A 13,167-nucleotide genomic window follows, 5' to 3' on the forward strand; every position below is an offset into this window, starting at 1 on the left:
AGAAAATCTACAGACAGTACATTAATGGTTATTGAAAAATGGAGAAATAAGTAGGGGCTGTGGGACTGTAAGGGAAATAACAGCTAAAGGCTATAAGGTTTCTTTTAGAGGTGATGAAGATGTTCTAAATTTTGGTAATGAATGTACAATTCTGTGAAAATATTGAAAACCACTGCACTGTACACTTTAAATGGGTGAATTATATGGTATGTAAATTATATTTCAATAAAGTTTTTCGTTTTTTTAAATTTAAGATAGCAGGCCTGAGATTATTATCCTTAGAATGGCCTGCTCCTAAGGTTGACCTTTGAGAATTAAAATTTTGGAAGGCTCTGACCACCCTAACTGATAACAGTGTGTCACTGTGCCTACACTACCCAAACAGTATGATTTCTTCTGAACACCTTTTTCCTTCAGGAGGTCTAGAATTTTGGTATGACCTAAGTTGCCTATGTCACCACTCCCCCAATGGAAATGTTGGGCACTGAGTCCTAAGGAGCTTTCAGTGAATAACATTTTATACACACTGTAACAATTCATTGCTGGAAATTTTAGTGTGTTTTGTATGATTCCACTGGCAGAAGACTACTGGCAGTTCATTTTAAGACTGTTGATTTTGCTTTGCATCCTTTCACTGCAATAAATCATAACAATGAGTACAATTATATGTTAAGTCCTGAATCCTCCTACAGAATGATCAACAAACCTGGCAGGTGGGAGGGCTCTCCAATTCAGAGGCATTATAGTACAAAAGTTAAGAGCTACTTTGTTTCCACCAGACTGGCAAAAATTTCAAAGTACCATAATAAGTGGGGATAAAAGAGAAAAGTTTCTTTTATTGCTGGTTAACACAAAAAAGTAATTATGCTATTATATGGTCTAGCAATCTATCAACCTGCCAACTACTACTAAAATTAAAAATATAAGCACACTTCAAACCCAGAAATGCAATGACAAAAATTTATTCTCCCAAAATAAAAGCAGTATTTTATTGAGGTATAATTAGGTAATAGCAGCAAATAACAAATCAAATAAAGTAAATGTCCATCAGTATAGACATTTGCATAAAAGATGTTTGTCATAAGTTTCTGTAATTTCATGTTGTCTCTCCATCCATTTTCCATGGAAGGTGAACTTTCTCCTATCAAAGCAGGGCTTAGGTATCCTGGACACAGTTTCCCATTCCCTAGGGCTTCCTCCTCATACCTCAGGGAGGTCAATCCAAATTATCTATTATGTACAAATGCTTCCTGGTGACCACCTCCTTCCTCAGGGCTGGTAGCAGATAGAAGGACTTGCCTTGCCCTCCTGACCACCACACTCTAAGTGAGCTAGGCAGACATGCCACAGTGGCCATCTGTCAGTCACAGTGTGACTCCATGGAACTTGTACCAGAGTGTTCTCAACTCATCACTTAGAACTCTCTGAAAAACCCTCCTGGTTAACACCCTGGGCCCCAGTGAAGGCCTAGACCCTCAGGTCCCACACTTTCTCCCATGTTCCCCACCCACTGGATGAGTGTGCACGTCCTGGGTAGCACCCCTCCTTCCTGTTTGCACCAAAAGGCATGCTGACCTCTTCTCTGTGAGTCTGTAATAAACCACTCCTATCACCTGACATGTTTTGGTGAGTTGCCGCCCCTGTGTCTCACTTGTCCAATACACCCAAACCTAACTTCCTCCCCTGTTAGGGCACTCACAGAGAACAGACACCTAGGTAGGATAAACTGGACATGGGTCACACAAGCTACAGAGTGTCTGTCAGGATAAACACATTTCCAGCGGGAGGGACACCTGGTCACTGAGTATGAAGTCTATACCAGGATGAAAAGTATCCGGTGGAAAGTACCCATGATCCAAGTTATCTGGAGGACTGTGAGGACAGCGCTGAAGTTTGTACCACTCTCCGGAGAGAGAGAGAGCTCAACAAAGTTAAGAGGAAAACACAGTGGTGTTTTTGTGTACAAAGGCAACATGGAGGAACTTAATATAACCCTGTTTTAGTAAAAAAATGTATGCTTGAAAACATATGCTTTTATGATCACCTGAGCAATTATGTGTATCTGAAATGAGGCTGCATAGTACAGCTAGAAAATGAAAGGGAAAATCCCACACACAAAAAACCCAACAAGAATATGCATAATCACATTTATGTAATATATAAAGTTATGTGTATATGTGCATACACACACTTAAATATAAAAATAAAACAAAGAAAGATATATCAAGAAATATAAACCCAAAGAAACTTAATGTAGCAATTTTAGTGTTAGTTAAATTGATTAAAAGTGAACATTAAGGTGCAAAACATGTTTATGAACTTACAATAAAGAAGACAGTACACTAAGGAGTAAATATTATTTCAGAACATCCCTAGAACAAATGCAAAAATCAAATTAATACAAAAAAACCTCAGTAAACTCAGTATCAAATAGTATTATACAGCATCATCTATAAGATGAATTAAAAGTAAACAAAAAACTAACACTTCAGTTAAATAGAAAAATATAAGGAAGTTATTAAATATACAGAACCCAACTACAAAACAATACACATTAAAGCTTATAAAAAGCTGCTAAATGCAACTTAGAGGAAAATTTAAAATTTTCAATGTAAAGGAAAGCCGGAGACTAAATACAAACCAGTACAATTGAAAGAACTATAAAAATAAGCACAAAAACAAACCCCGTTTTTATGAGGAACGTAGAAAGAGGAGGAGGGCAAGACTGCTACAATACAACAGAGAATGACTAATATATAAAAAACACAAGGAACCCCTACAGATCAAGAAAAAAATATAACTGAAAAATGGCTATGGTATAAACTGACAACACAATGGAGAAAATTAAATAGCTAATAAATACAGATCTCAACCTTAGAAAATTGGGAATAAAAATACAATAGCACTTTCTATCCATCAAGCTTGCAATAATTACAGCATTATTGTGAGGCTGTTATGTGGGAAAATGAGAACAGTAATGGCGGAATTCTGCAGCAGAAGCGCCCAATCAGACTTACTGTGTGGTAGTGTATTATAGACATTGTTAGGTAGAAATATCACAGGTAGTCAGACTCGGTAGAGTCAGTGCAGAAGATGAGAATACAGTATAACTGTGGTTTCAGGTCCACGAAGGCCAGGCTTCAAGATTAATATGGAATGACCAGGCAGGCCTACATACCTCCCCAAGGGATAATTGATATCACCTGCTCCAATAAAGTCTAGATAGACATCAGTCACCCTGGTGGGTGACCAAGACCCACTGATTCATCCCTTCCTAAAGAAGGTCTTTGTTGTTTCCATGTATACTTGCTACGTGATCTGCTTCCCCATTGGATCAATATTATTTAAGCGAGTCTACTTGTAATCTTATTGGTTGATCATAGTCTTGACCAATGCTGTACCCACTTCATGATTTTGTACTCAACTCATGATTTTGCTCTATTAAACTTCCTCTGTGAAGTGGAGTCCACAGCAACCCACTTTTGGGTCTCCTCCTATCTCTCAGGAGCTACCTCTCTCAATAAATTTTTTCTGCTCTTAACCTCCATTGTTTCTTAGAATTCATTCTTCAATTTTGGGGAACATGAACTCAGCATATCTGACATCTAACAGAGCAAGAGTTATTTTATTTCCCTTATTATCATTAGTACTCTATACAATTAAGTATACGTATAAAAGCTAGAATTCTGTCAACAAAGGACTTCTCGCTTAGGCCCATGAGGAAGTGATACCTATTTTCTTAGGTCACAAAGAACTAGCAATCTAGATGTAGAGTCCTAATACTCTAAGCAAAATGTGAAGAAGATCAAGACTGGACTGGCCGGTATCAGAAATACTAGATTATTTTCACACACATAAATATAAATGTTAAATAAAAAGGAAATATTTATAACATAATATCATTTTTATAAATTAATAGCACATACTCAACACGAAGTAGTTCAAAGAATTTGTAAATACAAACATGCATAGTGGACTGGAAGGACTTCTATTAAATATACATAAGTATGTCCCTATTGGTGGAGGACGAACTAAGGAGGAAGACGAGGAAGTGGTTCTATACAAACTGATAATGATTCATAACGTGATGATTCTGATTAATTCAATCAGGGGCTGTTCAGTACAAAGAAAGAAAAGGATGAAATATGTGGATATGTAAAATCAGAGCCACACATGTAACAGCATATGATCAAGTCTGAAAGCCTTTTTTGGAAGAGGTCACATCTTATATATTGAAAAATGAGTGCAGCTTTCATGTGTGTGTTAGGAAGCTGATCAGTTTAGGAAGCAAGCAAGAAAATAAGAAACCATCTACCATAAAGTACAAAGTACAAAGAACAGGGGCCATTCTGGCAAACACAGAAATAAGACCTGGTCCTGTAAGGGAATGAATGTGCCCAAAATACAAGTAAGCCTGACAGCAGATTCTTCCCTTGGGTCTCCACGCAGGTAAGAATCCAGCACATTTGACATGTTGCCCTCAGTCTGGTGAGATGCAGAGGAGAGAGTCCAGGAGAGCTCATCTGGATTTCTGACTTACTGAAACTGTGCAGTAACAGGTGGGTATTATTCTAAACCTCAAATTTTATGGTAATTTGTTGCACAGTAACCGAAAACTGATACATCCAGCCCCCAACAAACAACTATCTGCTTTCTGTCCCTACCACTTCAATTTTTTCTAAACAAATAAAATCGTACAATCTTTTATGTGTATTTCACTTGGGATAATATTTATGAGTTTCACTAGTTTACTACATAAATCAGTAGCTGTTCCTTTTTACTAGAGTCATATTCTTTGGGGTGGATATATCAAAATTTATACATTTACCAGGAAAGACATTTAGGTTGTTTCCAGTTAGGGGTTGTAATAAATAAAGTAACTATAAACATTCAAATCCAAGTCTCTCTGTACACGTTTTCCTCTCTCTTAGGTAAATAACTATGAGTGGGATTGCAGTATTGTAAGGTTTGTTGTACAATTGACTTTATAAGAAACTGCAAAAGTCCCTTCCAATATTTTTCACGCTATACAATTCTTAATTCCTACTACTCACATATGAGAGTTATAGCTACTCTACTTCTTCATCAATTGTTATTATTCATCTTTGTAATTGAAGATATTCTGGTGAGTATGCAGCAGTATCACATTACCGCTGTAATGTACAATTCCACAATAACTATTCATGTTGAGCAGCTATTCACATGTTTATGTGCCATTCATATATCTTTTTTCAGAGAAATACATGTTCAAATTTTCTATTCATTATTTCACTGGTTGTATATCTTACTGACCTTTAAGAGTTCTCTAATTTTGAGGAAAAGGTTTTAATTTTCTTGAAGTGTAATATATCATTTTTTAAATTTTATGGGTTGTGATTTTTTTGTGGCCTAAGAAACTTTTGTCACAAAAGATGTCGTTGATATGCTACCATTGTTCTCCTTAGTAGAAAAAGCACCTAAGGTCTTATTTTAGATAACTAGATAGCAAACAGAAGAGGTATAGCAAGTTTAATATAAAAAAGTCTTTTATCACAGAAGTATCTTCAGTTTTATAAAGCTGAAGGATTATAGTAAAGGAGGTATAAGTAAAGAATATATATCCTTTGATATACAAAAGCAATATCACTGTACAAGGTGAGGAACTGAAGAACATTATATTGGAAAATTTATAAAAACAAAGACCAAAAAGTACAATAATAAAGAAACAAACTGCATCAACTCTAATAAAAACATTAAATTTTAAGTAGTTTTCACTGTTTTAAGAATGTTTTGCTTTCTTTGTGTCCAATAAATATCTGTACTGTATTTTGTGTTGCTTTTATCTACTTACTAGTTCCTACTGGTAACTAACTAGAGAGAGACAGAGTACGAGTACACATGAATCCAGAATGTAGCATGAACATTAAGACAAATGACTCAATGGCAAATGATTTATGGCAATCCAGTGTGTGTGAGTATGTGGGTATGTGTGTATGTGTGTCCTTTGGATCCTGTGCCACAGCCTGGCCACAAGGAGGTCTGTTCTGATATTCTGAATTATTTTAGGGTGGTGATTATAAAACACAAGGCTGGGGACATTTTTGTACTTCCTTCCAAGTTTTTAGGTGTATGGAGTAGAACACAGAGCTTTAAAACTCAGAAATAGGGCCCACTTCTGAGAATCAGATGGTATGGGAACGACTGAAGCTTGGAGTACACTGTTTAAGCCCACATTTCTGTGAGGTTAGCATTCTAGACTGTCTCGTTGATCTTCCAGTTAACCAATTTCTCCCAAAGCCATCTGCAAATTTTACAACTGCTTCTTCCTATGTAATTCTGTGTAGATTTCAGATTTTTCTATACAAGCTCATCAGTTTGGAAGTGTTTTATTTCTCTGAAGAATAATTAAGGTTATGCATACAATAAAAAAGAGAAGAGCAGATTTTGGTAAGCATAAAAGAAGCCAAAAGAAGAGGAAAGAGTGTAATCCAGTTTTAAGATATGATCTCCAAAGAGAATTTCAAAGCGGAATAACCTAACATTTCCCTGCTACGACAAAGACCACAGTAAACTACATCTTCTTCCCCATCTCGGCTGATGGCAACTTCATCTTTCCAGTTGCTCAGAACAAAAATGTGGATGTTATCTTCGACACCGCTTCCTCTCCTATCTTAGTCAGAATCTAACCTCTCCACCCTCATTGCTACAATCCTGTTGTTAGGCATCACTGCACCATATCTGGATGGCTATATTAGCCACTGCACTTTCTCCTGGCTTTTACCCTTGCCTGGGAGCTTACGGTCTACCCTCAAATCATGTCTTTTCTCTGCTCAAAATCTCACTATGGGTCTTTATTACATCCAGATTAAGAACCAAAACATATTTGTAAAGTCCTGAAAGACTGTTGACTTAACGTATTCAGGCTACTATAACTAAATACCTTACATTGGGTGATTTATAAATAGAAATGTATTTTTCACAGTTCTGGAGGGCAGAAAATCCAAGATAAAATTGCCTGGTGAGGGCTCAGATGCTGCTTCAAAGATGGTGCCTTCTCTCTATAGCCTCCCTGTAGCCTCTTTCACAAGGGCACTGTCATTATTCACAAGGGCTTTACCTTTGCGACAGAATCACCTCCTTTAAACCCTACCTTTTAATACTATTGCAGTGGGGATTAGGTAACAATGTTCAAATTTTAGGGCATCATAAATCTTCACAAAATATTCGTCCTACGCTGTCTGGCTACCACCCTTGCCTCTCTGACCTTACCTCACCGCTAACTATGTGACCTTCAGCGTTCTCCATTCCAGACATACTTCCCCCAAACCCTTTCCTGGTCATTCCTGAACACATACCATGCAAACTCTTGATCTTTATAGCCTTTGCAATAGTGATTCCTTTCTGGAATGTATTTACCCTGATACATACACGGCCTTGCCTCCCTCCCTTCATGATTACTTTGCAAGACAGAAAGGAGGGGAGGGGAGGGGAGGGGAGGGGAGAGGAGAGGAGAGGAGAAAATGACCTTATCCAGGGCTATTTTGGGTGTACATTTAAGTACATTTAGGAAGTTCTTTGTGACTCAGATTTCATTCACTTTTAGTTTCTTAGAGAAAAACCTTGCTAATTTCCAGTACTGAAAAGGAGTAGCAAGTCCTAACATAAAACTGTGATACAAATGAACTTTCTAAAAAGCAGCCAACACTTACTTAAAATTGCAAACCACCACAATCTCCACCTCACATTTCCAATTTCCTTTACCCTGCTCTACTTTTTCTTTTCTCCTTGGCACTCTTGACCTTCTAATATATAACTGACTTATTGTGTTTCTTATTTATTGTCTCTGTTCAGTCCTCGTAGAATGTAAAGCAAATCCCAAGCATCTACAACAGTACACAACACAAAGTAATCATGAAATATTTATTGAAGGCAGCTCTGAACATAAGGGGAAATTTTCAAATAACAAACCCTCTGAAAAACAGTGATCTTAACAAAGATGACCTAGGGACTGCAGATAATCCAGATAATGGACAATTTCACACCCTTTGGTAGCTAGGTCAGTGTCTATACCACAGTGATAAGACAGTAAGTTGTGTTTTATCATGTCCATTTGGAAGAATATATAGGAGGAAAATGTGTGAGTCTAACAACCTGCCCGCCTAAGTATGGAATGGCCATCAGGAAAGGGGCAAGAGTTTACTATTCAGGCTGGAGAGTTTAAAAGAAGCAAAAACATAAAGTATCTGATGAGCAAAGAATGGATGGGTAGATTGTTGAAAAAAATAGAAGCCATGTTTAGAACCTCATGATTTTCATATTTACCCTTCTCTGATTTTCATAACTATTTACCCTTCTCTGACACAGTTTCCAGCAATGTAACACATTGTTCAACCACTCAGTCATTAAAAGCTTATCCATGTCATCGTCTACCATAATCTATAAATAAAGGTTCACAGGACCATTTGAGGAATTATAAACTAAGTATAAAATACCCAAAAGAAATACTCAAAACAAAAATTGCAAACCAATTATGACACTATTTTTGATATAGCACATAACAACTTTACATATAATCTTATAATATACTTTTAACAATATAAACAAAAATATAAAAACTGTTTTTTTATTACATCTCATTTTGTTATCTTTCTCTATTAAGAATCAAATTTGAATATAGCTTTAATCCAGATTAATGAGATCAGATAAAATTTACAATGAAGTGTCCATTTCTTAATGTTAAAACATATAAGTTGCTCTTGGTAAACGAGAAACAATTTTGTTTATGAAGCTATCTTACTTGTAAGAAAACATATGAAAAATTTTTATTTACAAAATGAATATTTAGGAAATCTTCACTTTATAAGTGGGTTTGCCACAGTACTTATTATTTTAAACACTTCTTTACAAAATTTTTGAACTAGGGAAGAGAAAGATACTGAGTTAAAACATAACATGCATATACATGGGAAACAGAAAACAACTGTGAATACCAATATAAGCAAACAGATTCCATATAGAAAATGTAAACGACATAAAACTTTTCAGAAAAATAGCTATGAATTCTTTAATGACAATTTTAATTCATACAATAACATAATGATATATCTAGCCATAAAAAATAATAAGGGCGCCTAAAATGCTCCTCGATATTGCTCATGCCTCTGGACTCTGAGAATGTTCTTCTTCTGGTCTGCCCTTTGTCTGTCTGTCCAGTATTTGTCTCACAGTTCTTAAGATGACAATTCACATATTATTGTCAGATTCCCTGAGGAATTCTGTCTTTACCGCAACACAGTACTGTATAAGATAAACATAGTAGGTACTGTATAATTCTCTAAAAAAGGGATGCACAAAATACAGGATAACAGGATAAAGTAAGTGCTATCTTTTGCTAGATCAGAATATACTTTAAGGTGTGGAATTGAAAATTTCACAGGGGGAATGGGAAGAAAAGAGAAACAGAGTATCTTGCAAAGGCAAAGAAATAAGAAAAAAGACTATTTCACTTTTGTAAACTCAATGTAGTTGGAGGCAGCTTAAGACTAGAGTTAAGAGTTAAAAAAGGAAGAATTCTTTCTTAGGATTACACGACCATGGTCTTATTAAAGTTTGAATCTACAGTGCCTAGCATTATGCCTAGCTATACAATAGCAGGCCAATAAATGTTTACTAGACAGATGTGCTAGCCTAGAAAAGCACAAAATATAAGGGAAAAACTTCTAGAAGAACTGTACTTCTTCAAATGCCTTCTTTTGCAAGTCACTATATGTAAAACAGATTAATGTAATTATCCTCAAAGTATTTACAAAATACCACAACACCTCAGATAAATAAATTTGATAATTAAAACAGCTAAGAGTGAAATAAGATTTATGTTGTATGAATTTTTACTTCATACAATTACAAATGAATACAAATTACATATGAATTACAAATATGAACAGATGAAACAATTTCTCTGAAGTCCCACATAGAACAAAAATTCTTGAACCAGATATAAGGATTTGAAGTGGTTCTTTTTTTCCATGTATAGACACTTTTGGTGGCCTAATAAAGCCTCTTCTAAATTATGTTTCTAAATGCATAAAGTAAAATTCATAAAACTAAAAGAAAAAGATAAGAAAAATCATAATATCATACAGAAAACTAATTATATTAAAAGTGAATTCTTGCCAAAGATCACATTTCTAATCATGGTTAACAACTGATAGAGAAAATGAATTAACTTGGAAAAGCACAGAACAATATTTCTGCCTAAATATACTATATATACAATATCTATTGTAATTCCATTAATGAAAGAAGTATAACCTGCCAAGATTAGGATATTATACAAAGTTATTTAAAGTTTAAATAACATTCAAGGATTTTGACTGTGGCAGAAAAAGCTGCATCTATTTCTTGTTCCTATTATGTGCATACACTGTAAAGCAAAATTTTCTCAATTTCATCATTAAACAATTAATAATACAATAATGCTATATTTGTATCACCACAAATTCCTACCTAGCTTTTCAAAGATTAGACAAATTAGTATACTGCCTTAAAATAAGGGTTCTTGAACAAGAGCTTCATACCTAGCACACTGTGTTCAAAATAAGCTACCTAACTTTCTGTAGGTTGTCTTTAGGGACTACAGTTCAGAAATATCTTATAGTTAAAGCTGTCAAATAATAACATCTGCTGAGTATTTTCATAAATAAATGTCTTTGTAGGAGAGTTTAATCCACCACTTTCCAGAGATCAAATATATATTTGGAAAATTGTAGGGTGATGTTTCCTCTAACCCACAAGGTTAGCTCCAAAAAGTTCCAGAAGGGAAAGTTACTCTGATTTTGACTGTTAAAGGTGCATACCTCCTCAAAATAGATAAACATTTTCGTGTTTTAACTTTGTCTTAATATCACAAAATTCTAAGCCATATGGTATTAAAATTGTATTTCTTGACACTACACAGTGTAAAATAAACACTTACTGGACACTAAACAATATAAAAGATCTTGAATCATACTACATACTTAAATCATAAGAATATTATGACTCTTCTTAAGGAAAAGAATACACCAGGTGGAAAAGTGTGTCATACCAATAAAACAGCTATCTTTTTTTTTCTTTTTTTTTTTTTTGGTACCGGGGATCGAACTTGGGTACTTGAGCCTGCGCAGCAGGCGGCGAAACCACTGAGCTAAATCCCTGACCCAAAACAGCTATCTTTTTAAAAAGTAACTTTCGCATCTTTTAGAGAAAATAATATTAATGAATTGATCATTTGTATCAAGTTCCATGTGTTGTATACAAACTACAATTTTACAAAAATTTAAAAATTCATAGGAAAAGGGAAGGACCTTTCTCAGTCTCTTATTTTTTACACTTTAGGAAAACACACACACACACAACTATCCATTCATTTTATTTATGAACAACTTTAAATAAATCACTTTCATAATGTAACCCGCAATCACAAACCTAGACAAATTGTCCAAAGGAGGTCATTTTAAAAGACCCTAAAATACAAAACAAAAACTTTGTGTTTCAGACTATAATTCCTTTCTACAGTACATTTGCCTATTTGGAATTCTTATGATAACAACGGATCGTATATTAGTTTTACAGAATAAGTTTTGTTCATTTTATTCTTTTTAAATTTCTCTTTAACAGGAAGAAGGATCTTTGGCTCCTAGGCCACTATTGTGGAACACAGAACAAAAAATAAAACTAACGAGTAAGTATCAATGTAATCCGAAGTTCATTTGTATTAGAATTTTGTGTTAGGACTTGCTACTCCTTTTCGGCACTGAACATTGGAAAAGCTTTTCTTTAAAAAACGAACTAAAAGCGAATGAGGTCTTAGTCACAAAGAACTCCCTATATGTACAGTTAAACGTACCCCCAAAATAGCCTTGGATAAACAAACATTTGGAAAACTTTGTTGTCTAACAGATAAAGCCTTGCAGTACGTTTGCGAGCCTTGATCAGGCTCTGCATTGATAAAGAAAGAAAACCTTGTAGCGGTATAACAAAACCTCAGAGCGGCTCAGATTGCAGACTCTCAGAAACGCTCTCAGTCACACCTGTGCAAGCACTTCCTGTTCTTCAGCGCTGTCTCAAAGCAGTTAGGAAATGCCCCGTGAACCCAGGATTAGAAGCCAAACATTAACTTTATAGACCTCATCTAACATTGGAAAACGACCAACTCTCAAATTCTCACGAAACCAGTCCACTCTCCTCTCCAAGGAGAGAACAAAACCATCCAGGATCTTTTCAGGAGCTGTGTGCTCGGGAGAGGTTGTGCGGCGGGGAAAGTCTAGGCAGGCACCCAGGAAGCCCGACCTCAAGTCCAGGGCCCTGGACGATGGCAGGTCCTGCCCCTCGCCGCACTTAAAACCGAGCAACCACCGCGATCGCGGGACACTGCGGGGCACCGCATCCCGGCCAGAGGCAACGCAGCAGGGCCGGACCGCGGGACCCGGGCGCCGGAGCGTAGAGTCTCCCAGAGGGAGCCGCGGGCTGGGCGGAGAGCGCCCCGCTCAGGCCCGGGAGGGTCGCAGGTCCTCAGATCTCCATCCAGATCCTAGTTTCGGGGACCTACCGTGAGCTGTCCCCTCCCAGCGTCAGGAGCGTGCGATCCAGGTAGGGAAATGCGGGCCTTCCACTCCCACAGAGCTGCCTTGCGCTGGCCCAGCTCCGCCTCACTCTGACACCGGACTAACACACCAACAGCTGCCAACGCACCGAGGCTCACCAGGGAACTGGAGCAGTGGGGGGTCTCGGCGCCCAGAGCCCGACCCCGCGCACCGAGCATGCGCACATGCCCAGCACTCAGGGGCCAGTCAAGGAACTGACACCTGCGATCAACAGGTCCCGGGAGCCCCGCCCCTCTCTGCACCCCGCCCCCTCTAGTTGACTCCACCCCCGTGCTCACCGCGCTAGTGACGCCCAGGCACGCGAATTCCCAGCTTTCCTGACCTGCAGAAACCTATTCCCGCGGGGGTTCGGCGAGGCGCAAGATCCCGCGAGAGCACGAGCTTGAACCTCACTCTGGAGCCAGAGCGCAGCGCGGGAGCTTGGTTGTTCCGAGTTGGGTGGCTCGAGGCTCTGCAGTCTGGTGTGGCGAGAACTAGGGGACGTGATTGTTCTCGTGCTTTTGGCCGTGTGTTCGTACTTTCTAAGGTCAGGAACGAGGATCTA

The 13,167-nt window shown here is 37.4% G+C and overlaps 1 protein-coding gene across 4 annotated transcripts in view; it reads right to left on the bottom strand.

The window, feature by feature from the left end:
* The window catches only part of LOC147821786 (ubiquitin carboxyl-terminal hydrolase 53-like), a 70,479-nt gene extending 57,598 nt beyond the window's left edge, over positions 1-12,881 (bottom strand). For 2 of the 4 annotated variants that reach the window (XM_087199237.1, XM_087199239.1), the window contains exon 1: positions 12,569-12,852. The gene's annotated coding sequence lies outside the window, so the exon portion shown is untranslated. Of the gene's footprint in view, positions 1-12,568 lie in introns of all 4 variants that reach the window. The other 2 variants (XM_087199236.1, XM_087199238.1) reach the window with 2 other exon arrangements.
* Positions 12,882-13,167: the final 286 nt, after the last annotated feature.

The sequence above is a fragment of the Heterocephalus glaber genome, unplaced genomic scaffold (assembly GCF_053883595.1).
Source record: "Heterocephalus glaber isolate CG9 unplaced genomic scaffold, H.glaber_assembly_v1.0 deba00001690, whole genome shotgun sequence".
NCBI classification, from domain to species: Eukaryota; Metazoa; Chordata; class Mammalia; order Rodentia; family Bathyergidae; genus Heterocephalus; species Heterocephalus glaber.